Source organism: Ranitomeya imitator, chromosome 5, assembly GCF_032444005.1.
Source record: "Ranitomeya imitator isolate aRanImi1 chromosome 5, aRanImi1.pri, whole genome shotgun sequence".
In the NCBI taxonomy this organism is placed as follows: Eukaryota; Metazoa; Chordata; class Amphibia; order Anura; family Dendrobatidae; genus Ranitomeya; species Ranitomeya imitator.
In genome coordinates, this window is record NC_091286.1 from 704757183 (window position 1) to 704781512 (window position 24330).

The following is a 24330-nucleotide window of genomic DNA, read 5'->3' on the forward strand; positions in this document are numbered from 1 at the left end:
CCTTCACGACCTCTCAGCAGTTTCTATAAACAAACAAAGCCATAAAAGGTCAATGGTTCTCTTTTGGGATTGTGCTACATCGCAACTTTTTTCTTCAAACTATGCAAGTTTTTTTCACTGTCCCCAATTTGATTCTCCATGTACATAGAAAGGGGTTGCTAGAAAGTTGCCCAACTGTATTTGTAGGGCACCAATCACGTTGTAGACTCCTTAAATGTTCTTCCAGTATGCAAAAATGGAATCCACACTTAAAAAAAAAAAAAAAAAAAAAAAAGCTTGCACTGGCATGTGTGATTGTATATGAAAATTGTGACCTGGTGTGACGTGAAACTGACGATATGTTTGCCAGGTTTGGGGGATTAGCTCAAGTGGTAGAGCGCTCGCTTAGCATGCGAGAGGTAGCGGGATCGATGCCCGCATTCTCCAATACTACCGCTGAATTCCTTTTTCGCTGTGTTGAATGAATCATTTTTACCACCTGCTCGTGGCACCCATGGCCAAACCTAGTGGGCTTTCAACAATCCTTCGATAGCTCAGCTGGTAGAGCGGAGGACTGTAGCTCTAAATTAGCAATCCTTAGGTCGCTGGTTCAATTCCGGCTCGAAGGAAGTTTTGTTTATCCTATCTCATCCAGAAGGTTTTTCTCCAGTTTGTCTCGTGAATTCAAAACATCGTCAGCAAAATGGCTTTTACTTGAGGGAGATGCTTAGCACAAATGCAAAAACTTCTTCAACTGAAGCAAAAGGGTGCAACGTCCCTGGGTGGACTCGAACCACCAACCTTTCGGTTAACAGCCGAACGCGCTAACCGATTGCGCCACAGAGACATGATTTTCAACAAAAACAAACATTTGCAAAGCACCAAGAATAATTTAGTTGCCAACAGATAAGAAATGGCTGATAAATTACATGACATAGACCAGAAGGCAGGCAGTAATTAGACTTCAACTCTGAGCATCCTCCACCATAAGCAGAGTGGCGCAGCGGAAGCGTGCTGGGCCCATAACCCAGAGGTCGATGGATCGAAACCATCCTCTGCTAAACGGTTGTGTTTTATACTCTTCATCATTACATTTCATCTAAATGCCCCTGTCTACAGCAAACCCTTTTGGCTCAAAAAAACACTGGTTAAAACCCTGAATCCCAGTTCAACTCATGCCGCTAAAGGACCAGAAGGCCTTTACGACGTCTCAAAATTTTCTATAAACAAACCATAAAAGGTCAATGGTTCTCCTTGGGATTGTGCTACATCACAACTTTTTTCACTCTCCCCCAGTTTGATTCTCCATGTACTTAGAAAGGATTTGCTAGAACGTTTACTGTTATTGCAGAAAATGTAAAAAAAAAATGCGCGCTTACGTAAGCGTTGGTGGTATAGTGGTGAGCATAGCTGCCTTCCAAGCAGTTGACCCGGGTTCGATTCCCGGCCAACGCATGGCTTGCTTTTTCACCATTGGTGTTGCGTTTATTCTCTTTTAATGTTTTGTGTTCAAGCTCATGCTCTACTCTCTTCTTACAGTTTAGCAACCACAAAAAGGAGAAAAAAACGAAGAGAAGCGTTCTTAGCTTTTTCAACACTTCATCTAAACCATTTGCTGCTCATCAGTTATTGTTTGAAACTTAGTAGGGTTAGTCCGCAATACAAAAGCAATGCCAAGGTAAACATTGGTATTGTGCTGGTTGGTGTAGCTTCTGTCAAAAGCAAACGCGTTTTGGCTCAAAAATTACTGGTCAAAACCCTGAATCCTGGATCAACTTGTGCCAAAGGACCAGAAGGCCTTCACGACCTCTCAGCAGTTTCTATAAACAAACAAAGCCATAAAAGGTCAATGGTTCTCTTTTGGGATTGTGCTACATCGCAACTTTTTTCTTCAAACTATGCAAGTTTTTTTCACTGTCCCCAATTTGATTCTCCATGTACATAGAAAGGGGTTGCTAGAAAGTTGCCCAACTGTATTTGTAGGGCACCAATCACGTTGTAGACTCCTTAAATGTTCTTCCAGTATGCAAAAATGGAATCCACACTTAAAAAAAAAAAAAAAAAAAAAAAGCTTGCACTGGCATGTGTGATTGTATATGAAAATTGTGACCTGGTGTGACGTGAAACTGACGATATGTTTGCCAGGTTTGGGGGATTAGCTCAAGTGGTAGAGCGCTCGCTTAGCATGCGAGAGGTAGCGGGATCGATGCCCGCATTCTCCAATACTACCGCTGAATTCCTTTTTCGCTGGGTTGAATGAATCATTTTTACCACCTGCTCGTGGCACCCATGGCCAAACCTAGTGGGCTTTCAACAATCCTTCGATAGCTCAGCTGGTAGAGCGGAGGACTGTAGCTCTAAATTAGCAATCCTTAGGTCGCTGGTTCAATTCCGGCTCGAAGGAAGTTTTGTTTATCCTATCTCATCCAGAAGGTTTTTCTCCAGTTTGTCTCGTGAATTCAAAACATCGTCAGCAAAATGGCTTTTACTTGAGGGAGATGCTTAGCACAAATGCAAAAACTTCTTCAACTGTAGCTTACTACTGAAGCAAAAGGGTGCAACGTCCCTGGGTGGACTCGAACCACCAACCTTTCGGTTAACAGCCGAACGCGCTAACCGATTGCGCCACAGACACATGATTTTCAACAAAAACAAACATTTGCAAAGCACCAAGAATAATTTAGTTGCCAACAGATAAGAAATGGCTGATAAATTACATGACATAGACCAGAAGGCAGGCAGTAATTAGACTTCAACTCTGAGCATCCTCCACCATAAGCAGAGTGGCGCAGCGGAAGTGTGCTGGGCCCATAACCCAGAGGTCGATGGATCGAAACCATCCTCTGCTAAACGGTTGTGTTTTATACTCTTCATCATTACATTTCCTCTAAATGCCCCTGTCTACAGCAAACCCTTTTGGCTCAAAAAAACACTGGTTAAAACCCTGAATCCCAGTTCAACTCGTGCCGCTAAAGGACCAGAAGGCCTTTACGACGTCTCAAAATTTTCTATAAACAAACCATAAAAGGTCAATGGTTCTCCTTGGGATTGTGCTACATCACAACTTTTTTCACTCTCCCCCAGTTTGATTCTCCATGTACTTAGAAAGGATTTGCTAGAACGTTTACTGTTATTGCAGAAAATGTAAAAAAAAAATGCGCGCTTACGTAAGCGTTGGTGGTATAGTGGTGAGCATAGCTGCCTTCCAAGCAGTTGACCCGGGTTCGATTCCCGGCCAACGCATGGCTTGCTTTTTCACCATTGGTGTTGCGTTTATTCTCTTTTAATGTTTTGTGTTCAAGCTCATGCTCTACTCTCTTCTTACAGTTTAGCAACCACAAAAAGGAGAAAAAAACGAAGAGAAGCGTTCTTAGCTTTTTCAACACTTCATCTAAACCATTTGCTGCTCATCAGTTATTGTTTGAAACTTAGTAGGGTTAGTCCGCAATACAAAAGCAATGCCAAGGTAAACATTGGTATTGTGCTGGTTGGTGTAGCTTCTGTCAAAAGCAAACGCGTTTTGGCTCAAAAATTACTGGTCAAAACCCTGAATCCTGGATCAACTTGTGCCAAAGGACCAGAAGGCCTTCACGACCTCTCAGCAGTTTCTATAAACAAACAAAGCCATAAAAGGTCAATGGTTCTCTTTTGGGATTGTGCTACATCGCAACTTTTTTCTTCAAACTATGCAAGTTTTTTTCACTGTCCCCAATTTGATTCTCCATGTACATAGAAAGGGGTTGCTAGAAAGTTGCCCAACTGTATTTGTAGGGCACCAATCACGTTGTAGACTCCTTAAATGTTCTTCCAGTATGCAAAAATGGAATCCACACTTAAAAAAAAAAAAAAAAAAGCTTGCACTGGCATGTGTGATTGTATATGAAAATTGTGACCTGGTGTGACGTGAAACTGACCATATGTTTGCCAGGTTTGGGGGATTAGCTCAAGTGGTAGAGCGCTCGCTTAGCATGCGAGAGGTAGCGGGATCGATGCCCGCATTCTCCAATACTACCGCTGAATTCCTTTTTCGCTGGGTTGAATGAATCATTTTTACCACCTGCTCGTGGCACCCATGGCCAAACCTAGTGGGCTTTCAACAATCCTTCGATAGCTCAGCTGGTAGAGCGGAGGACTGTAGCTCTAAATTAGCAATCCTTAGGTCGCTGGTTCAATTCCGGCTCGAAGGAAGTTTTGTTTATCCTATCTCATCCAGAAGGTTTTTCTCCAGTTTGTCTCGTGAATTCAAAACATCGTCAGCAAAATGGCTTTTACTTGAGGGAGATGCTTAGCACAAATGCAAAAACTTCTTCAACTGTAGCTTACTACTGAAGCAAAAGGGTGCAACGTCCCTGGGTGGACTCGAACCACCAACCTTTCGGTTAACAGCCTAACGCGCTAACCGATTGCACCACAGAGACATGATTTTCAACAAAAACAAACATTTGCAAAGCACCAAGAATAATTTAGTTGCCAACAGATAAGAAATGGCTGATAAATTACATGACATAGACCAGAAGGCAGGCAGTAATTAGACTTCAACTCTGAGCATCCTCCACCATAAGCAGAGTGGCGCAGCGGAAGCGTGCTGGGCCCATAACCCAGAGGTCGATGGATCGAAACCATCCTCTGCTAAACGGTTGTGTTTTATACTCTTCATCATTACATTTCCTCTAAATGCCCCTGTCTACAGCAAACCCTTTTGGCTCAAAAAAACACTGGTTAAAACCCTGAATCCCAGTTCAACTCGTGCCGCTAAAGGACCAGAAGGCCTTTACGACGTCTCAAAATTTTCTATAAACAAACCATAAAAGGTCAATGGTTCTCCTTGGGATTGTGCTACATCACAACTTTTTTCACTCTCCCCCAGTTTGATTCTCCATGTACTTAGAAAGGATTTGCTAGAACGTTTACTGTTATTGCAGAAAATGTAAAAAAAAAATGCGCGCTTACGTAAGCGTTGGTGGTATAGTGGTGAGCATAGCTGCCTTCCAAGCAGTTGACCCGGGTTCGATTCCCGGCCAACGCATGGCTTGCTTTTTCACCATTGGTGTTGCGTTTATTCTCTTTTAATGTTTTGTGTTCAAGCTCATGCTCTACTCTCTTCTTACAGTTTAGCAACCACAAAAAGGAGGAAAAAACGAAGAGAAGCGTTCTTAGCTTTTTCAACACTTCATCTAAACCATTTGCTGCTCATCAGTTATTGTTTGAAACTTAGTAGGGTTAGTCCGCAATACAAAAGCAATGCCAAGGTAAACATTGGTATTGTGCTGGTTGGTGTAGCTTCTGTCAAAAGCAAACGCGTTTTGGCTCAAAAATTACTGGTCAAAACCCTGAATCCTGGATCAACTTGTGCCAAAGGACCAGAAGGCCTTCACGACCTCTCAGCAGTTTCTATAAACAAACAAAGCCATAAAAGGTCAATGGTTCTCTTTTGGGATTGTGCTACATCGCAACTTTTTTCTTCAAACTATGCAAGTTTTTTTCACTGTCCCCAATTTGATTCTCCATGTACATAGAAAGGGGTTGCTAGAAAGTTGCCCAACTGTATTTGTAGGGCACCAATCACGTTGTAGACTCCTTAAATGTTCTTCCAGTATGCAAAAATGGAATCCACACTTAAAAAAAAAAAAAAAAAAAAAAGCTTGCACTGGCATGTGTGATTGTATATGAAAATTGTGACCTGGTGTGACGTGAAACTGACGATATGTTTGCCAGGTTTGGGGGATTAGCTCAAGTGGTAGAGCGCTCGCTTAGCATGCGAGAGGTAGCGGGATCGATGCCCGCATTCTCCAATACTACCGCTGAATTCCTTTTTCGCTGGGTTGAATGAATCATTTTTACCACCTGCTCGTGGCACCCATGGCCAAACCTAGTGGGCTTTCAACAATCCTTCGATAGCTCAGCTGGTAGAGCGGAGGACTGTAGCTCTAAATTAGCAATCCTTAGGTCGCTGGTTCAATTCCGGCTCGAAGGAAGTTTTGTTTATCCTATCTCATCCAGAAGGTTTTTCTCCAGTTTGTCTCGTGAATTCAAAACATCGTCAGCAAAATGGCTTTTACTTGAGGGAGATGCTTAGCACAAATGCAAAAACTTCTTCAACTGTAGCTTACTACTGAAGCAAAAGGGTGCAACGTCCCTGGGTGGACTCGAACCACCAACCTTTCGGTTAACAGCCGAACGCGCTAACCGATTGCGCCACAGAGACATGATTTTCAACAAAAACAAACATTTGCAAAGCACCAAGAATAATTTAGTTGCCAACAGATAAGAAATGGCTGATAAATTACATGACATAGACCAGAAGGCAGGCAGTAATTAGACTTCAACTCTGAGCATCCTCCACCATAAGCAGAGTGGCGCAGCGGAAGTGTGCTGGGCCCATAACCCAGAGGTCGATGGATCGAAACCATCCTCTGCTAAACGGTTGTGTTTTATACTCTTCATCATTACATTTCCTCTAAATGCCCCTGTCTACAGCAAACCCTTTTGGCTCAAAAAAACACTGGTTAAAACCCTGAATCCCAGTTCAACTCGTGCCGCTAAAGGACCAGAAGGCCTTTACGACGTCTCAAAATTTTCTATAAACAAACCATAAAAGGTCAATGGTTCTCCTTGGGATTGTGCTACATCACAACTTTTTTCACTCTCCCCCAGTTTGATTCTCCATGTACTTAGAAAGGATTTGCTAGAACGTTTACTGTTATTGCAGAAAATGTAAAAAAAAAAGGCGCGCTTACGTAAGCGTTGGTGGTATAGTGGTGAGCATAGCTGCCTTCCAAGCAGTTGACCCGGGTTCGATTCCCGGCCAACGCATGGCTTGCTTTTTCACCATTGGTGTTGCGTTTATTCTCTTTTAATGTTTTGTGTTCAAGCTCATGCTCTACTCTCTTCTTACAGTTTAGCAACCACAAAAAGGAGAAAAAAACGAAGAGAAGCGTTCTTAGCTTTTTCAACACTTCATCTAAACCATTTGCTGCTCATCAGTTATTGTTTGAAACTTAGTAGGGTTAGTCCGCAATACAAAAGCAATGCCAAGGTAAACATTGGTATTGTGCTGGTTGGTGTAGCTTCTGTCAAAAGCAAACGCGTTTTGGCTCAAAAATTACTGGTCAAAACCCTGAATCCTGGATCAACTTGTGCCAAAGGACCAGAAGGCCTTCACGACCTCTCAGCAGTTTCTATAAACAAACAAAGCCATAAAAGGTCAATGGTTCTCTTTTGGGATTGTGCTACATCGCAACTTTTTTCTTCAAACTATGCAAGTTTTTTTCACTGTCCCCAATTTGATTCTCCATGTACATAGAAAGGGGTTGCTAGAAAGTTGCCCAACTGTATTTGTAGGGCACCAATCACGTTGTAGACTCCTTAAATGTTCTTCCAGTATGCAAAAATGGAATCCACACTTAAAAAAAAAAAAAAAAAAGCTTGCACTGGCATGTGTGATTGTATATGAAAATTGTGACCTGGTGTGACGTGAAACTGACGATATGTTTGCCAGGTTTGGGGGATTAGCTCAAGTGGTAGAGCGCTCGCTTAGCATGCGAGAGGTAGCGGGATCGATGCCCGCATTCTCCAATACTACCGCTGAATTCCTTTTTCGCTGGGTTGAATGAATCATTTTTACCACCTGCTCGTGGCACCCATGGCCAAACCTAGTGGGCTTTCAACAATCCTTCGATAGCTCAGCTGGTAGAGCGGAGGACTGTAGCTCTAAATTAGCAATCCTTAGGTCGCTGGTTCAATTCCGGCTCGAAGGAAGTTTTGTTTATCCTATCTCATCCAGAAGGTTTTTCTCCAGTTTGTCTCGTGAATTCAAAACATCGTCAGCAAAATGGCTTTTACATGAGGGAGATGCTTAGCACAAATGCAAAAACTTCTTCAACTGAAGCAAAAGGGTGCAACGTCCCTGGGTGGACTCGAACCACCAACCTTTCGGTTAACAGCCGAACGCGCTAACCGATTGCGCCACAGAGACATGATTTTCAACAAAAACAAACATTTGCAAAGCACCAAGAATAATTTAGTTGCCAACAGATAAGAAATGGCTGATAAATTACATGACATAGACCAGAAGGCAGGCAGTAATTAGACTTCAACTCTGAGCATCCTCCACCATAAGCAGAGTGGCGCAGCGGAAGCGTGCTGAGCCCATAACCCAGAGGTCGATGGATCGAAACCATCCTCTGCTAAACGGTTGTGTTTTATACTCTTCATCATTACATTTCCTCTAAATGCCCCTGTCTACAGCAAACCCTTTTGGCTCAAAAAAACACTGGTTAAAACCCTGAATCCCAGTTCAACTCGTGCCGCTAAAGGACCAGAAGGCCTTTACGACGTCTCAAAATTTTCTATAAACAAACCATAAAAGGTCAATGGTTCTCCTTGGGATTGTGCTACATCACAACTTTTTTCACTCTCCCCCAGTTTGATTCTCCATGTACTTAGAAAGGATTTGCTAGAACGTTTACTGTTATTGCAGAAAATGTAAAAAAAAAATGCGCGCTTACGTAAGCGTTGGTGGTATAGTGGTGAGCATAGCTGCCTTCCAAGCAGTTGACCCGGGTTCGATTCCCGGCCAACGCATGGCTTGCTTTTTCACCATTGGTGTTGCGTTTATTCTCTTTTAATGTTTTGTGTTCAAGCTCATGCTCTACTCTCTTCTTACAGTTTAGCAACCACAAAAAGGAGGAAAAAACGAAGAGAAGCGTTCTTAGCTTTTTCAACACTTCATCTAAACCATTTGCTGCTCATCAGTTATTGTTTGAAACTTAGTAGGGTTAGTCCGCAATGCCAAGGTAAACATTGGTATTGTGCTGGTTGGTGTAGCTTCTGTAAAAAGCAAACGCGTTTTGGCTCAAAAATTACTGGTCAAAACCCTGAATCCTGGATCAACTTGTGCCAAAGGACCAGAAGGCCTTCACGACCTCTCAGCAGTTTCTATAAACAAACAAAGCCATAAAAGGTCAATGGTTCTCTTTTGGGATTGTGCTACATCGCAACTTTTTTCTTCAAACTATGCAAGTTTTTTTCACTGTCCCCAATTTGATTCTCCATGTACATAGAAAGGGGTTGCTAGAAAGTTGCCCAACTGTATTTGTAGGGCACCAATCACGTTGTAGACTCCTTAAATGTTCTTCCAGTATGCAAAAATGGAATCCACACTTAAAAAAAAAAAAAAAAAAAAAAAAAGCTTGCACTGGCATGTGTGATTGTATATGAAAATTGTGACCTGGTGTGACGTGAAACTGACGATATGTTTGCTAGGTTTGGGGGATTAGCTCAAGTGGTAGAGCACTCGCTTAGCATGCGAGAGGTAGCGGGATCGATGCCCGCATTCTCCAATACTACCGCTGAATTCCTTTTTCGCTGGGTTGAATGAATCATTTTTACCACCTGCTCGTGGCACCCATGGCCAAACCTAGTGGGCTTTCAACAATCCTTCGATAGCTCAGCTGGGAGAGCGGAGGACTGTAGCTCTAAATTAGCAATCCTTAGGTCGCTGGTTCAATTCCGGCTCGAAGGAAGTTTTGTTTATCCTATCTCATCCAGAAGGTTTTTCTCCAGTTTGTCTCGTGAATTCAAAACATCGTCAGCAAAATGGCTTTTACTTGAGGGAGATGCTTAGCACAAATGCAAAAACTTCTTCAACTGTAGCTTACTACTGAAGCAAAAGGGTGCAACGTCCCTGGGTGGACTCGAACCACCAACCTTTCGGTTAACAGCCGAACGCGCTAACCGATTGCGCCACAGAGACATGATTTTCAACAAAAACAAACATTTGCAAAGCACCAAGAATAATTTAGTTGCCAACAGATAAGAAATGGCTGATAAATTACATGACATAGACCAGAAGGCAGGCAGTAATTAGACTTCAACTCTGAGCATCCTCCACCATAAGCAGAGTGGCGCAGCGGAAGTGTGCTGGGCCCATAACCCAGAGGTCGATGGATCGAAACCATCCTCTGCTAAACGGTTGTGTTTTATACTCTTCATCATTACATTTCCTCTAAATGCCCCTGTCTACAGCAAACCCTTTTGGCTCAAAAAAACACTGGTTAAAACCCTGAATCCCAGTTCAACTCGTGCCGCTAAAGGACCAGAAGGCCTTTACGACGTCTCAAAATTTTCTATAAACAAACCATAAAAGGTCAATGGTTCTCCTTGGGATTGTGCTACATCACAACTTTTTTCACTCTCCCCCAGTTTGATTCTCCATGTACTTAGAAAGGATTTGCTAGAACGTTTACTGTTATTGCAGAAAATGTAAAAAAAAAATGCGCGCTTACGTAAGCGTTGGTGGTATAGTGGTGAGCATAGCTGCCTTCCAAGCAATTGACCCGGGTTCGATTCCCGGCCAACGCATGGCTTGCTTTTTCACCATTGGTGTTGCGTTTATTCTCTTTTAATGTTTTGTGTTCAAGCTCATGCTCTACTCTCTTCTTACAGTTTAGCAACCACAAAAAGGAGAAAAAAACGAAGAGAAGCGTTCTTAGCTTTTTCAACACTTCATCTAAACCATTTGCTGCTCATCAGTTATTGTTTGAAACTTAGTAGGGTTAGTCCGCAATACAAAAGCAATGCCAAGGTAAACATTGGTATTGTGCTGGTTGGTGTAGCTTCTGTCAAAAGCAAACGCGTTTTGGCTCAAAAATTACTGGTCAAAACCCTGAATCCTGGATCAACTTGTGCCAAAGGACCAGAAGGCCTTCACGACCTCTCAGCAGTTTCTATAAACAAACAAAGCCATAAAAGGTCAATGGTTCTCTTTTGGGATTGTGCTACATCGCAACTTTTTTCTTCAAACTATGCAAGTTTTTTTCACTGTCCCCAATTTGATTCTCCATGTACATAGAAAGGGGTTGCTAGAAAGTTGCCCAACTGTATTTGTAGGGCACCAATCACGTTGTAGACTCCTTAAATGTTCTTCCAGTATGCAAAAATGGAATCCACACTTAAAAAAAAAAAAAAAAAAAAAAAGCTTGCACTGGCATGTGTGATTGTATATGAAAATTGTGACCTGGTGTGACGTGAAACTGACGATATGTTTGCCAGGTTTGGGGGATTAGCTCAAGTGGTAGAGCGCTCGCTTAGCATGCGAGAGGTAGCGGGATCGATGCCCGCATTCTCCAATACTACTGCTGAATTCCTTTTTCGCTGGGTTGAATGAATCATTTTTACCACCTGCTCGTGGCACCCATGGCCAAACCTAGTGGGCTTTCAACAATCCTTCGATAGCTCAGCTGGGAGAGCGGAGGACTGTAGCTCTAAATTAGCAATCCTTAGGTCGCTGGTTCAATTCCGGCTCGAAGGAAGTTTTGTTTATCCTATCTCATCCAGAAGGTTTTTCTCCAGTTTGTCTCGTGAATTCAAAACATCGTCAGCAAAATGGCTTTTACTTGAGGGAGATGCTTAGCACAAATGCAAAAACTTCTTCAACTGTAGCTTACTACTGAAGCAAAAGGGTGCAACGTCCCTGGGTGGACTCGAACCACCAACCTTTCGGTTAACAGCCGAACGCGCTAACCGATTGCGCCACAGAGACATGATTTTCAACAAAAACAAACATTTGCAAAGCACCAAGAATAATTTAGTTGCCAACAGATAAGAAATGGCTGATAAATTACATGACATAGACCAGAAGGCAGGCAGTAATTAGACTTCAACTCTGAGCATCCTCCACCATAAGCAGAGTGGCGCAGCGGAAGTGTGCTGGGCCCATAACCCAGAGGTCGATGGATCGAAACCATCCTCTGCTAAACGGTTGTGTTTTATACTCTTCATCATTACATTTCCTCTAAATGCCCCTGTCTACAGCAAACCCTTTTGGCTCAAAAAAACACTGGTTAAAACCCTGAATCCCAGTTCAACTCGTGCCGCTAAAGGACCAGAAGGCCTTTACGACGTCTCAAAATTTTCTATAAACAAACCATAAAAGGTCAATGGTTCTCCTTGGGATTGTGCTACATCACAACTTTTTTCACTCTCCCCCAGTTTGATTCTCCATGTACTTAGAAAGGATTTGCTAGAACGTTTACTGTTATTGCAGAAAATGTAAAAAAAAAATGCGCGCTTACGTAAGCGTTGGTGGTATAGTGGTGAGCATAGCTGCCTTCCAAGCAATTGACCCGGGTTCGATTCCCGGCCAACGCATGGCTTGCTTTTTCACCATTGGTGTTGCGTTTATTCTCTTTTAATGTTTTGTGTTCAAGCTCATGCTCTACTCTCTTCTTACAGTTTAGCAACCACAAAAAGGAGAAAAAAACGAAGAGAAGCGTTCTTAGCTTTTTCAACACTTCATCTAAACCATTTGCTGCTCATCAGTTATTGTTTGAAACTTAGTAGGGTTAGTCCGCAATACAAAAGCAATGCCAAGGTAAACATTGGTATTGTGCTGGTTGGTGTAGCTTCTGTCAAAAGCAAACGCGTTTTGGCTCAAAAATTACTGGTCAAAACCCTGAATCCTGGATCAACTTGTGCCAAAGGACCAGAAGGCCTTCACGACCTCTCAGCAGTTTCTATAAACAAACAAAGCCATAAAAGGTCAATGGTTCTCTTTTGGGATTGTGCTACATCGCAACTTTTTTCTTCAAACTATGCAAGTTTTTTTCACTGTCCCCAATTTGATTCTCCATGTACATAGAAAGGGGTTGCTAGAAAGTTGCCCAACTGTATTTGTAGGGCACCAATCACGTTGTAGACTCCTTAAATGTTCTTCCAGTATGCAAAAATGGAATCCACACTTAAAAAAAAAAAAAAAAAAAAAAAGCTTGCACTGGCATGTGTGATTGTATATGAAAATTGTGACCTGGTGTGACGTGAAACTGACGATATGTTTGCCAGGTTTGGGGGATTAGCTCAAGTGGTAGAGCGCTCGCTTAGCATGCGAGAGGTAGCGGGATCGATGCCCGCATTCTCCAATACTACCGCTGAATTCCTTTTTCGCTGGGTTGAATGAATCATTTTTACCACCTGCTCGTGGCACCCATGGCCAAACCTAGTGGGCTTTCAACAATCCTTCGATAGCTCAGCTGGTAGAGCGGAGGACTGTAGCTCTAAATTAGCAATCCTTAGGTCGCTGGTTCAATTCCGGCTCGAAGGAAGTTTTGTTTATCCTATCTCATCCAGAAGGTTTTTCTCCAGTTTGTCTCGTGAATTCAAAACATCGTCAGCAAAATGGCTTTTACTTGAGGGAGATGCTTAGCACAAATGCAAAAACTTCTTCAACTGAAGCAAAAGGGTGCAACGTCCCTGGGTGGACTCGAACCACCAACCTTTCGGTTAACAGCCGAACGCGCTAACCGATTGCGCCACAGAGACATGATTTTCAACAAAAACAAACATTTGCAAAGCACCAAGAATAATTTAGTTGCCAACAGATAAGAAATGGCTGATAAATTACATGACATAGACCAGAAGGCAGGCAGTAATTAGACTTCAACTCTGAGCATCCTCCACCATAAGCAGAGTGGCGCAGCGGAAGGGTGCTGGGCCCATAACCCAGAGGTCGATGGATCGAAACCATCCTCTGCTAAACGGTTGTGTTTTATACTCTTCATCATTACATTTCCTCTAAATGCCCCTGTCTACAGCAAACCCTTTTGGCTCAAAAAAACACTGGTTAAAACCCTGAATCCCAGTTCAACTCGTGCCGCTAAAGGACCAGAAGGCCTTTACGACGTCTCAAAATTTTCTATAAACAAACCATAAAAGGTCAATGGTTCTCCTTGGGATTGTGCTACATCACAACTTTTTTCACTCTCCCCCAGTTTGATTCTCCATGTACTTAGAAAGGATTTGCTAGAACGTTTACTGTTATTGCAGAAAATGTAAAAAAAAAATGCGCGCTTACGTAAGCGTTGGTGGTATAGTGGTGAGCATAGCTGCCTTCCAAGCAATTGACCCGGGTTCGATTCCCGGCCAACGCATGGCTTGCTTTTTCACCATTGGTGTTGCGTTTATTCTCTTTTAATGTTTTGTGTTCAAGCTCATGCTCTACTCTCTTCTTACAGTTTAGCAACCACAAAAAGGAGAAAAAAACGAAGAGAAGCGTTCTTAGCTTTTTCAACACTTCATCTAAACCATTTGCTGCTCATCAGTTATTGTTTGAAACTTAGTAGGGTTAGTCCGCAATACAAAAGCAATGCCAAGGTAAACATTGGTATTGTGCTGGTTGGTGTAGCTTCTGTCAAAAGCAAACGCGTTTTGGCTCAAAAATTACTGGTCAAAACCCTGAATCCTGGATCAACTTGTGCCAAAGGACCAGAAGGCCTTCACGACCTCTCAGCAGTTTCTATAAACAAACAAAGCCATAAAAGGTCAATGGTTCTCTTTTGGGATTGTGCTACATTGCAACTTTTTTCTTCAAACTATGCAAGTTTTTTTCACTGTCCCCAATTTGATTCTCCATGTACATAGAAAGGGGTTGCTAGAAAGTTGCCCAACTGTATTTGTAGGGCACCAATCACGTTGTAGACTCCTTAAATGTTCTTCCAGTATGCAAAAATGGAATCCACACTTAAAAAAAAAAAAAAAAAAAAAAAGCTTGCACTGGCATGTGTGATTGTATATGAAAATTGTGACCTGGTGTGACGTGAAACTGACGATATGTTTGCCAGGTTTGGGGGATTAGCTCAAGTGGTAGAGCGCTCGCTTAGCATGCGAGAGGTAGCGGGATCGATGCCCGCATTCTCCAATACTACCGCTGAATTCCTTTTTCGCTGGGTTGAATGAATCATTTTTACCACCTGCTCGTGGCACCCATGGCCAAACCTAGTGGGCTTTCAACAATCCTTCGATAGCTCAGCTGGTAGAGCGGAGGACTGTAGCTCTAAATTAGCAATCCTTAGGTCGCTGGTTCAATTCCGGCTCGAAGGAAGTTTTGTTTATCCTATCTCATCCAGAAGGTTTTTCTCCAGTTTGTCTCGTGAATTCAAAACATCGTCAGCAAAATGGCTTTTACTTGAGGGAGATGCTTAGCACAAATGCAAAAACTTCTTCAACTGAAGCAAAAGGGTGCAACGTCCCTGGGTGGACTCGAACCACCAACCTTTCGGTTAACAGCCGAACGCGCTAACCGATTGCGCCACAGAGACATGATTTTCAACAAAAACAAACATTTGCAAAGCACCAAGAATAATTTAGTTGCCAACAGATAAGAAATGGCTGATAAATTACATGACATAGACCAGAAGGCAGGCAGTAATTAGACTTCAACTCTGAGCATCCTCCACCATAAGCAGAGTGGCGCAGCGGAAGTGTGCTGGGCCCATAACCCAGAGGTTGATGGATCGAAACCATCCTCTGCTAAACGGTTGTGTTTTATACTCTTCATCATTACATTTCCTCTAAATGCCCCTGTCTACAGCAAACCCTTTTGGCTCAAAAAAACACTGGTTAAAACCCTGAATCCCAGTTCAACTCGTGCCGCTAAAGGACCAGAAGGCCTTTACGACGTCTCAAAATTTTCTATAAACAAACCATAAAAGGTCAATGGTTCTCCTTGGGATTGTGCTACATCACAACTTTTTTCACTCTCCCCCAGTTTGATTCTCCATGTACTTAGAAAGGATTTGCTAGAACGTTTACTGTTATTGCAGAAAATGTAAAAAAAAAATGCGCGCTTACGTAAGCGTTGGTGGTATAGTGGTGAGCATAGCTGCCTTCCAAGCAATTGACCCGGGTTCGATTCCCGGCCAACGCATGGCTTGCTTTTTCACCATTGGTGTTGCGTTTATTCTCTTTTAATGTTTTGTGTTCAAGCTCATGCTCTACTCTCTTCTTACAGTTTAGCAACCACAAAAAGGAGAAAAAAACGAAGAGAAGCGTTCTTAGCTTTTTCAACACTTCATCTAAACCATTTGCTGCTCATCAGTTATTGTTTGAAACTTAGTAGGGTTAGTCCGCAATACAAAAGCAATGCCAAGGTAAACATTGGTATTGTGCTGGTTGGTGTAGCTTCTGTCAAAAGCAAACGCGTTTTGGCTCAAAAATTACTGGTCAAAACCCTGAATCCTGGATCAACTTGTGCCAAAGGACCAGAAGGCCTTCACGACCTCTCAGCAGTTTCTATAAACAAACAAAGCCATAAAAGGTCAATGGTTCTCTTTTGGGATTGTGCTACATCGCAACTTTTTTCTTCAAACTATGCAAGTTTTTTTCACTGTCCCCAATTTGATTCTCCATGTACATAGAAAGGGGTTGCTAGAAAGTTGCCCAACTGTATTTGTAGGGCACCAATCACGTTGTAGACTCCTTAAATGTTCTTCCAGTATGCAAAAATGGAATCCACACTTAAAAAAAAAAAAAAAAAAAAAAAGCTTGCACTGGCATGTGTGATTGTATATGAAAATTGTGACCTGGTGTGACGTGAAACTGACGATATGTTTGCCAGGTTTGGGGGATTAGCTCAAGTGGTAGAGCGCTCGCTTAGCATGCGAGAGGTAGCGGGATCGATGCCCGCATTCTCCAATACTACCGCTGAATTCCTTTTTCGCTGGGTTGAATGAATCATTTTTACCACCTGCTCGTGGCACCCATGGCCAAACCTAGTGGGCTTTCAACAATCCTTCGATAGCTCAGCTGGTAGAGCGGAGGACTGTAGCTCTAAATTAGCAATCCTTAGGTCGCTGGTTCAATTCCGGCTCGAAGGAAGTTTTGTTTATCCTATCTCATCCAGAAGGTTTTTCTCCAGTTTGTCTCGTGAATTCAAAACATCGTCAGCAAAATGGCTTTTACTTGAGGGAGATGCTTAGCACAAATGCAAAAACTTCTTCAACTGAAGCAAAAGGGTGCAACGTCCCTGGGTGGACTCGAACCACCAACCTTTCGGTTAACAGCCGAACGCGCTAACCGATTGCGCCACAGAGACATGATTTTCAACAAAAACAAACATTTGCAAAGCACCAAGAATAATTTAGTTGCCAACAGATAAGAAATGGCTGATAAATTACATGACATAGACCAGAAGGCAGGCAGTAATTAGACTTCAACTCTGAGCATCCTCCACCATAAGCAGAGTGGCGCAGCGGAAGTGTGCTGGGCCCATAACCCAGAGGTCGATGGATCGAAACCATCCTCTGCTAAACGGTTGTGTTTTATACTCTTCATCATTACATTTCCTCTAAATGCCCCTGTCTACAGCAAACCCTTTTGGCTCAAAAAAACACTGGTTAAAACCCTGAATCCCAGTTCAACTCGTGCCGCTAAAGGACCAGAAGGCCTTTACGACGTCTCAAAATTTTCTATAAACAAACCATAAAAGGTCAATGGTTCTCCTTGGGATTGTGCTACATCACAACTTTTTTCACTCTCCCCCAGTTTGATTCTCCATGTACTTAGAAAGGATTTGCTAGAACGTTTACTGTTATTGCAGAAAATGTAAAAAAAAAATGCGCGCTTACGTAAGCGTTGGTGGTATAGTGGTGAGCATAGCTGCCTTCCAAGCAATTGACCCGGGTTCGATTCCCGGCCAACGCATGGCTTGCTTTTTCACCATTGGTGTTGCGTTTATTCTCTTTTAATGTTTTGTGTTCAAGCTCATGCTCTACTCTCTTCTTACAGTTTAGCAACCACAAAAAGGAGAAAAAAACGAAGAGAAGCGTTCTTAGCTTTTTCAACACTTCATCTAAACCATTTGCTGCTCATCAGTTATTGTTTGAAACTTAGTAGGGTTAGTCCGCAATACAAAAGCAATGCCAAGGTAAACATTGGTATTGTGCTGGTTGGTGTAGCTTCTGTCAAAAGCAAACGCGTTTTGGCTCAAAAATTACTGGTCAAAACCCTGAATCCTGGATCAACTTGTGCCAAAGGACCAGAAGGCCTTCACGACCTCTCAGCAGTTTCTATAAACAAACAAAGCCATAAAAGGTCAATGGTTCTCTTTTGGGATTGTGCTACATCGCAACTTTTTTCTTCAAACTATGCAAGTTTTTTTCACTGTCCCCAATTTGATTCTCCATGTACATAGAAAGGGGTTGCTAGAAAGTTGCCCAACTGTATTTGTAGGGCACCAATCACGTTGTAGACTCCTTAAATGTTCTTCCAGTATGCAAAAATGGAATCCACACTTAAAAAAAAAAAAAAAAAAAAAAAGCTTGCACTGGCATGTGTGATTGTATATGAAAATTGTGACCTGGTGTGACGTGAAACTGACGATATGTTTGCCAGGTTTGGGGGATTAGCTCAAGTGGTAGAGCGCTCGCTTAGCATGCGAGAGGTAGCGGGATCGATGCCCGCATTCTCCAATACTACCGCTGAATTCCTTTTTCGCTGGGTTGAATGAATCATTTTTACCACCTGCTCGTGGCACCCATGGCCAAACCTAGTGGGCTTTCAACAATCCTTCGATAGCTCAGCTGGTAGAGCGGAGGACTGTAGCTCTAAATTAGCAATCCTTAGGTCGCTGGTTCAATTCCGGCTCGAAGGAAGTTTTGTTTATCCTATCTCATCCAGAAGGTTTTTCTCCAGTTTGTCTCGTGAATTCAAAACATCGTCAGCAAAATGGCTTTTACTTGAGGGAGATGCTTAGCACAAATGCAAAAACTTCTTCAACTGAAGCAAAAGGGTGCAACGTCCCTGGGTGGACTCGAACCACCAACCTTTCGGTTAACAGCCGAACGCGCTAACCGATTGCGCCACAGAGACATGATTTTCAACAAAAACAAACATTTGCAAAGCACCAAGAATAATTTAGTTGCCAACAGATAAGAAATGGCTGATAAATTACATGACATAGACCAGAAGGCAGGCAGTAATTAGACTTCAACTCTGAGCATCCTCCACCATAAGCAGAGTGGCGCAGCGGAAGTGTGCTGGGCCCATAACCCAGAGGTCGATGGATCGAAACCATCCTCTGCTAAACGGTTGTGTTTTATACTCTTCATCATTACATTTCCTCTAAATGCCCCTGTCTACAGCAAACCCTTTTGGCTCAAAAAAACACTGGTTAAAACCCTGAATCCCAGTTCAACTCGTGCCGCTAAAGGACCAGAAGGCCTTTACGACGTCTCAAAATTTTCTATAAACAAACCATAAAAGGTCAATGGTTCTCCTTGGGATTGTGCTACATCACAACTTTTTTCACTCTCCCCCAGTTTGATTCTCCATGTACTTAGAAAGGATTTGCTAGAACGTTTACTGTTATTGCAGAAAATGTAAAAAAAAAATGCGCGCTTACGTAAGCGTTGGTGGTATAGTGGTGAGCATAGCTGCCTTCCAAGCAATTGACCCGGGTTCGATTCCCGGCCAACGCATGGCTTGCTTTTTCACCATTGGTGTTGCGTTTATTCTCTTTTAATGTTTTGTGTTCAAGCTCATGCTCTACTCTCTTCTTACAGTTTAGCAACCACAAAAAGGAGAAAAAAACGAAGAGAAGCGTTCTTAGCTTTTTCAACACTTCATCTAAACCATTTGCTGCTCATCAGTTATTGTTTGAAACTTAGTAGGGTTAGTCCGCAATACAAAAGCAATGCCAAGGTAAACATTGGTATTGTGCTGGTTGGTGTAGCTTCTGTCAAAAGCAAACGCGTTTTGGCTCAAAAATTACTGGTCAAAACCCTGAATCCTGGATCAACTTGTGCCAAAGGACCAGAAGGCCTTCACGACCTCTCAGCAGTTTCTATAAACAAACAAAGCCATAAAAGGTCAATGGTTCTCTTTTGGGATTGTGCTACATCGCAACTTTTTTCTTCAAACTATGCAAGTTTTTTTCACTGTCCCCAATTTGATTCTCCATGTACATAGAAAGGGGTTGCTAGAAAGTTGCCCAACTGTATTTGTAGGGCACCAATCACGTTGTAGACTCCTTAAATGTTCTTCCAGTATGCAAAAATGGAATCCACACTTAAAAAAAAAAAAAAAAAAAAAAAGCTTGCACTGGCATGTGTGATTGTATATGAAAATTGTGACCTGGTGTGACGTGAAACTGACGATATGTTTGCCAGGTTTGGGGGATTAGCTCAAGTGGTAGAGCGCTCGCTTAGCATGCGAGAGGTAGCGGGATCGATGCCCGCATTCTCCAATACTACCGCTGAATTCCTTTTTCGCTGGGTTGAATGAATCATTTTTACCACCTGCTCGTGGCACCCATGGCCAAACCTAGTGGGCTTTCAACAATCCTTCGATAGCTCAGCTGGTAGAGCGGAGGACTGTAGCTCTAAATTAGCAATCCTTAGGTCGCTGGTTCAATTCCGGCTCGAAGGAAGTTTTGTTTATCCTATCTCATCCAGAAGGTTTTTCTCCAGTTTGTCTCGTGAATTCAAAACATCGTCAGCAAAATGGCTTTTACTTGAGGGAGATGCTTAGCACAAATGCAAAAACTTCTTCAACTGAAGCAAAAGGGTGCAACGTCCCTGGGTGGACTCGAACCACCAACCTTTCGGTTAACAGCCGAACGCGCTAACCGATTGCGCCACAGAGACATGATTTTCAACAAAAACAAACATTTGCAAAGCACCAAGAATAATTTAGTTGCCAACAGATAAGAAATGGCTGATAAATTACATGACATAGACCAGAAGGCAGGCAGTAATTAGACTTCAACTCTGAGCATCCTCCACCATAAGCAGAGTGGCGCAGCGGAAGCGTGCTGGGCCCATAACCCAGAGGTCGATGGATCGAAACCATCCTCTGCTAAACGGTTGTGTTTTATACTCTTCATCATTACATTTCCTCTAAATGCCCCTGTCTACAGCAAACCCTTTTGGCTCAAAAAAACACTGGTTAAAACCCTGAATCCCAGTTCAACTCGTGCCGCTAAAGGACCAGAAGGCCTTTACGATGTCTCAAAATTTTCTATAAACAAACCATAAAAGGTCAATGGTTCTCCTTGGGATTGTGCTACATCACAACTTTTTTCACTCTCCCCCAGTTTGATTCTCCATGTACTTAGAAAGGATTTGCTAGAACGTTTACTGTTATTGCAGAAAATGTAAAAAAAAAATGCGCGCTTACGTAAGCGTTGGTGGTATAGTGGTGAGCATAGCTGCCTTCCAAGCAGTTGACCCGGGTTCGATTCCCGGCCAACGCATGGCTTGCTTTTTCACCATTGGTGTTGCGTTTATTCTCTTTTAATGTTTTGTGTTCAAGCTCATGCTCTACTCTCTTCTTACAGTTTAGCAACCACAAAAAGGAGAAAAAAACGAAGAGAAGCGTTCTTAGCTTTTTCAACACTTCATCTAAACCATTTGCTGCTCATCAGTTATTGTTTGAAACTTAGTAGGGTTAGTCCGCAATACAAAAGCAATGCCAAGGTAAACATTGGTATTGTGCTGGTTGATGTAGCTTTTGTCAAAAGCAAACGCGTTTTGGCTCAAAAATTACTGGTCAAAACCCTGAATCCTGGATCAACTTGTGCCAAAGGACCAGAAGGCCTTCACGACCTCTCAGCAGTTTCTATAAACAAACAAAGCCATAAAAGGTCAATGGTTCTCTTTTGGGATTGTGCTACATCGCAACTTTTTTCTTCAAACTATGCAAGTTTTTTTCACTGTCCCCAATTTGATTCTCCATGTACATAGAAAGGGGTTGCTAGAAAGTTGCCCAACTGTATTTGTAGGGCACCAATCACGTTGTAGACTCCTTAAATGTTCTTCCAGTATGCAAAAATGGAATCCACACTTTAAAAAAAAAAAAAAAAAAAAAAAGCTTGCACTGGCATGTGTGATTGTATATGAAAATTGTGACCTGGTGTGACGTGAAACTGACGATATGTTTGCCAGGTTTGGGGGATTAGCTCAAGTGGTAGAGCGCTCGCTTAGCATGCGAGAGGTAGCGGGATCGATGCCCGCATTCTCCAATACTACCGCTGAATTCCTTTTTCGCTGGGTTGAATGAATCATTTTTACCACCTGCTCGTGGCACCCATGGCCAAACCTAGTGGGCTTTCAACAATCCTTCGATAGCTCAGCTGGGAGAGCGGAGGACTGTAGCTCTAAATTAGCAATCCTTAGGTCGCTGGTTCAATTCCGGCTCGAAGGAAGTTTTGTTTATCCTATCTCATCCAGAAGGTTTTTCTCCAGTTTGTCTCGTGAATTCAAAACATCGTCAGCAAAATGGCTTTTACTTGAGGGAGATGCTTAGCACAAATGCAAAAACTTCTTCAACTGAAGCAAAAGGGTGCAACGTCCCTGGGTGGACTCGAACCACCAACCTTTCGGTTAACAGCCGAACGCGCTAACCGATTGCGCCACAGAGACATGATTTTCAACAAAAACAAACATTTGCAAAGCACCAAGAATAATTTAGTTGCCAACAGATAAGAAATGGCTGATAAATTACATGACATAGACCAGAAGGCAGGCAGTAATTAGACTTCAACTCTGAGCATCCTCCACCATAAGCAGAGTGGCGCAGCGGAAGCGTGCTGAGCCCATAACCCAGAGGTCGATGGATCGAAACCATCCTCTGCTAAACGGTTGTGTTTTATACTCTTCATCATTACATTTCCTCTAAATGCCCCTGTCTACAGCAAACCCTTTTGGCTCAAAAAAACACTGGTTAAAACCCTGAATCCCAGTTCAACTCGTGCCGCTAAAGGACCAGAAGGCCTTTACGACGTCTCAAAATTTTCTATAAACAAACCATAAAAGGTCAATGGTTCTCCTTGGGATTGTGCTACATCACAACTTTTTTCACTCTCCCCCAGTTTGATTCTCCATGTACTTAGAAAGGATTTGCTAGAACGTTTACTGTTATTGCAGAAAATGTAAAAAAAAAATGCGCGCTTACGTAAGCGTTGGTGGTATAGTGGTGAGCATAGCTGCCTTCCAAGCAGTTGACCCGGGTTCGATTCCCGGCCAACGCATGGCTTGCTTTTTCACCATTGGTGTTGCGTTTATTCTCTTTTAATGTTTTGTGTTCAAGCTCATGCTCTACTCTCTTCTTACAGTTTAGCAACCACAAAAAGGAGGAAAAAATGAAGAGAAGCGTTCTTAGCTTTTTCAACACTTCATCTAAACCATTTGCTGCTCATCAGTTATTGTTTGAAACTTAGTAGGGTTAGTCCGCAATGCCAAGGTAAACATTGGTATTGTGCTGGTTGGTGTAGCTTCTGTAAAAAGCAAACGCGTTTTGGCTCAAAAATTACTGGTCAAAACCCTGAATCCTGGATCAACTTGTGCCAAAGGACCAGAAGGCCTTCACGACCTCTCAGCAGTTTCTATAAACAAACAAAGCCATAAAAGGTCAATGGTTCTCTTTTGGGATTGTGCTACATCGCAACTTTTTTCTTCAAACTATGCAAGTTTTTTTCACTGTCCCCAATTTGATTCTCCATGTACATAGAAAGGGGTTGCTAGAAAGTTGCCCAACTGTATTTGTAGGGCACCAATCACGTTGTAGACTCCTTAAATGTTCTTCCAGTATGCAAAAATGGAATCCACACTTTAAAAAAAAAAAAAAAAAAAAAAAGCTTGCACTGGCATGTGTGATTGTATATGAAAATTGTGACCTGGTGTGACGTGAAACTGACGATATGTTTGCCAGGTTTGGGGGATTAGCTCAAGTGGTAGAGCGCTCGCTTAGCATGCGAGAGGTAGCGGGATCGATGCCCGCATTCTCCAATACTACCGCTGAATTCCTTTTTCGCTGGGTTGAATGAATCATTTTTACCACCTGCTCGTGGCACCCATGGCCAAACCTAGTGGGCTTTCAACAATCCTTCGATAGCTCAGCTGGTAGAGCGGAGGACTGTAGCTCTAAATTAGCAATCCTTAGGTCGCTGGTTCAATTCCGGCTCGAAGGAAGTTTTGTTTATCCTATCTCATCCAGAAGGTTTTTCTCCAGTTTGTCTCGTGAATTCAAAACATCGTCAGCAAAATGGCTTTTACTTGAGGGAGATGCTTAGCACAAATGCAAAAACTTCTTCAACTGAAGCAAAAGGGTGCAACGTCCCTGGGTGGACTCGAACCACCAACCTTTCGGTTAACAGCCGAACGCGCTAACCGATTGCGCCACAGAGACATGATTTTCAACAAAAACAAACATTTGCAAAGCACCAAGAATAATTTAGTTGCCAACAGATAAGAAATGGCTGATAAATTACATGACATAGACCAGAAGGCAGGCAGTAATTAGACTTCAACTCTGAGCATCCTCCACCATAAGCAGAGTGGCGCAGCGGAAGCGTGCTGAGCCCATAACCCAGAGGTCGATGGATCGAAACCATCCTCTGCTAAACGGTTGTGTTTTATACTCTTCATCATTACATTTCCTCTAAATGCCCCTGTCTACAGCAAACCCTTTTGGCTCAAAAAAACACTGGTTAAAACCCTGAATCCCAGTTCAACTCGTGCCGCTAAAGGACCAGAAGGCCTTTACGACGTCTCAAAATTTTCTATAAACAAACCATAAAAG

General features: G+C 42.6%; 31 non-coding genes across 31 annotated transcripts; all 31 read left to right on the top strand.

Moving 5' to 3' along the window:
• The first annotated feature begins 353 nt into the window (after nucleotides 1-353).
• TRNAA-AGC (transfer RNA alanine (anticodon AGC)) lies at nucleotides 354-426 on the top strand. The gene has a single exon. It is a non-coding gene; the product is annotated as a tRNA-Ala (tRNA).
• A 96-nt stretch (nucleotides 427-522) lies between these two features.
• TRNAY-GUA (transfer RNA tyrosine (anticodon GUA)) lies at nucleotides 523-608 on the top strand. Its single transcript is given in 2 exon segments — nucleotides 523-559; nucleotides 573-608. It is a non-coding gene; the product is annotated as a tRNA-Tyr (tRNA).
• A 754-nt stretch (nucleotides 609-1362) lies between these two features.
• On the top strand, nucleotides 1363-1434 carry TRNAG-UCC (transfer RNA glycine (anticodon UCC)). The gene has a single exon. It is a non-coding gene; the product is annotated as a tRNA-Gly (tRNA).
• Nucleotides 1435-2128: 694 nt separating this feature from the next.
• TRNAA-AGC (transfer RNA alanine (anticodon AGC)) lies at nucleotides 2129-2201 on the top strand. The gene has a single exon. It is a non-coding gene; the product is annotated as a tRNA-Ala (tRNA).
• Nucleotides 2202-2297: 96 nt separating this feature from the next.
• On the top strand, nucleotides 2298-2383 carry TRNAY-GUA (transfer RNA tyrosine (anticodon GUA)). The gene is given in 2 exon segments: nucleotides 2298-2334; nucleotides 2348-2383. It is a non-coding gene; the product is annotated as a tRNA-Tyr (tRNA).
• A 767-nt stretch (nucleotides 2384-3150) lies between these two features.
• TRNAG-UCC (transfer RNA glycine (anticodon UCC)) lies at nucleotides 3151-3222 on the top strand. Its single transcript has one exon. It is a non-coding gene; the product is annotated as a tRNA-Gly (tRNA).
• Nucleotides 3223-3911: 689 nt separating this feature from the next.
• Nucleotides 3912-3984, top strand: TRNAA-AGC (transfer RNA alanine (anticodon AGC)). The gene has a single exon. It is a non-coding gene; the product is annotated as a tRNA-Ala (tRNA).
• Nucleotides 3985-4080: 96 nt separating this feature from the next.
• Nucleotides 4081-4166, top strand: TRNAY-GUA (transfer RNA tyrosine (anticodon GUA)). Its single transcript is given in 2 exon segments — nucleotides 4081-4117; nucleotides 4131-4166. It is a non-coding gene; the product is annotated as a tRNA-Tyr (tRNA).
• A 767-nt stretch (nucleotides 4167-4933) lies between these two features.
• TRNAG-UCC (transfer RNA glycine (anticodon UCC)) lies at nucleotides 4934-5005 on the top strand. The gene has a single exon. It is a non-coding gene; the product is annotated as a tRNA-Gly (tRNA).
• Nucleotides 5006-5698: 693 nt separating this feature from the next.
• TRNAA-AGC (transfer RNA alanine (anticodon AGC)) lies at nucleotides 5699-5771 on the top strand. Its single transcript has one exon. It is a non-coding gene; the product is annotated as a tRNA-Ala (tRNA).
• Nucleotides 5772-5867: 96 nt separating this feature from the next.
• Nucleotides 5868-5953, top strand: TRNAY-GUA (transfer RNA tyrosine (anticodon GUA)). The gene is given in 2 exon segments: nucleotides 5868-5904; nucleotides 5918-5953. It is a non-coding gene; the product is annotated as a tRNA-Tyr (tRNA).
• Nucleotides 5954-6720: 767 nt separating this feature from the next.
• Nucleotides 6721-6792, top strand: TRNAG-UCC (transfer RNA glycine (anticodon UCC)). The gene has a single exon. It is a non-coding gene; the product is annotated as a tRNA-Gly (tRNA).
• Nucleotides 6793-7481: 689 nt separating this feature from the next.
• On the top strand, nucleotides 7482-7554 carry TRNAA-AGC (transfer RNA alanine (anticodon AGC)). The gene has a single exon. It is a non-coding gene; the product is annotated as a tRNA-Ala (tRNA).
• A 96-nt stretch (nucleotides 7555-7650) lies between these two features.
• On the top strand, nucleotides 7651-7736 carry TRNAY-GUA (transfer RNA tyrosine (anticodon GUA)). Its single transcript is given in 2 exon segments — nucleotides 7651-7687; nucleotides 7701-7736. It is a non-coding gene; the product is annotated as a tRNA-Tyr (tRNA).
• Nucleotides 7737-8490: 754 nt separating this feature from the next.
• Nucleotides 8491-8562, top strand: TRNAG-UCC (transfer RNA glycine (anticodon UCC)). The gene has a single exon. It is a non-coding gene; the product is annotated as a tRNA-Gly (tRNA).
• Nucleotides 8563-11035: 2473 nt separating this feature from the next.
• Nucleotides 11036-11108, top strand: TRNAA-AGC (transfer RNA alanine (anticodon AGC)). The gene has a single exon. It is a non-coding gene; the product is annotated as a tRNA-Ala (tRNA).
• A 1715-nt stretch (nucleotides 11109-12823) lies between these two features.
• TRNAA-AGC (transfer RNA alanine (anticodon AGC)) lies at nucleotides 12824-12896 on the top strand. The gene has a single exon. It is a non-coding gene; the product is annotated as a tRNA-Ala (tRNA).
• Nucleotides 12897-12992: 96 nt separating this feature from the next.
• TRNAY-GUA (transfer RNA tyrosine (anticodon GUA)) lies at nucleotides 12993-13078 on the top strand. Its single transcript is given in 2 exon segments — nucleotides 12993-13029; nucleotides 13043-13078. It is a non-coding gene; the product is annotated as a tRNA-Tyr (tRNA).
• Nucleotides 13079-14598: 1520 nt separating this feature from the next.
• TRNAA-AGC (transfer RNA alanine (anticodon AGC)) lies at nucleotides 14599-14671 on the top strand. The gene has a single exon. It is a non-coding gene; the product is annotated as a tRNA-Ala (tRNA).
• A 96-nt stretch (nucleotides 14672-14767) lies between these two features.
• TRNAY-GUA (transfer RNA tyrosine (anticodon GUA)) lies at nucleotides 14768-14853 on the top strand. Its single transcript is given in 2 exon segments — nucleotides 14768-14804; nucleotides 14818-14853. It is a non-coding gene; the product is annotated as a tRNA-Tyr (tRNA).
• A 1520-nt stretch (nucleotides 14854-16373) lies between these two features.
• On the top strand, nucleotides 16374-16446 carry TRNAA-AGC (transfer RNA alanine (anticodon AGC)). Its single transcript has one exon. It is a non-coding gene; the product is annotated as a tRNA-Ala (tRNA).
• Nucleotides 16447-16542: 96 nt separating this feature from the next.
• On the top strand, nucleotides 16543-16628 carry TRNAY-GUA (transfer RNA tyrosine (anticodon GUA)). The gene is given in 2 exon segments: nucleotides 16543-16579; nucleotides 16593-16628. It is a non-coding gene; the product is annotated as a tRNA-Tyr (tRNA).
• Nucleotides 16629-18148: 1520 nt separating this feature from the next.
• On the top strand, nucleotides 18149-18221 carry TRNAA-AGC (transfer RNA alanine (anticodon AGC)). The gene has a single exon. It is a non-coding gene; the product is annotated as a tRNA-Ala (tRNA).
• Nucleotides 18222-18317: 96 nt separating this feature from the next.
• TRNAY-GUA (transfer RNA tyrosine (anticodon GUA)) lies at nucleotides 18318-18403 on the top strand. Its single transcript is given in 2 exon segments — nucleotides 18318-18354; nucleotides 18368-18403. It is a non-coding gene; the product is annotated as a tRNA-Tyr (tRNA).
• A 1520-nt stretch (nucleotides 18404-19923) lies between these two features.
• Nucleotides 19924-19996, top strand: TRNAA-AGC (transfer RNA alanine (anticodon AGC)). The gene has a single exon. It is a non-coding gene; the product is annotated as a tRNA-Ala (tRNA).
• Nucleotides 19997-20092: 96 nt separating this feature from the next.
• Nucleotides 20093-20178, top strand: TRNAY-GUA (transfer RNA tyrosine (anticodon GUA)). Its single transcript is given in 2 exon segments — nucleotides 20093-20129; nucleotides 20143-20178. It is a non-coding gene; the product is annotated as a tRNA-Tyr (tRNA).
• A 754-nt stretch (nucleotides 20179-20932) lies between these two features.
• TRNAG-UCC (transfer RNA glycine (anticodon UCC)) lies at nucleotides 20933-21004 on the top strand. The gene has a single exon. It is a non-coding gene; the product is annotated as a tRNA-Gly (tRNA).
• A 695-nt stretch (nucleotides 21005-21699) lies between these two features.
• TRNAA-AGC (transfer RNA alanine (anticodon AGC)) lies at nucleotides 21700-21772 on the top strand. The gene has a single exon. It is a non-coding gene; the product is annotated as a tRNA-Ala (tRNA).
• A 936-nt stretch (nucleotides 21773-22708) lies between these two features.
• TRNAG-UCC (transfer RNA glycine (anticodon UCC)) lies at nucleotides 22709-22780 on the top strand. Its single transcript has one exon. It is a non-coding gene; the product is annotated as a tRNA-Gly (tRNA).
• A 684-nt stretch (nucleotides 22781-23464) lies between these two features.
• TRNAA-AGC (transfer RNA alanine (anticodon AGC)) lies at nucleotides 23465-23537 on the top strand. The gene has a single exon. It is a non-coding gene; the product is annotated as a tRNA-Ala (tRNA).
• Nucleotides 23538-23633: 96 nt separating this feature from the next.
• Nucleotides 23634-23719, top strand: TRNAY-GUA (transfer RNA tyrosine (anticodon GUA)). The gene is given in 2 exon segments: nucleotides 23634-23670; nucleotides 23684-23719. It is a non-coding gene; the product is annotated as a tRNA-Tyr (tRNA).
• Nucleotides 23720-24330: the final 611 nt, after the last annotated feature.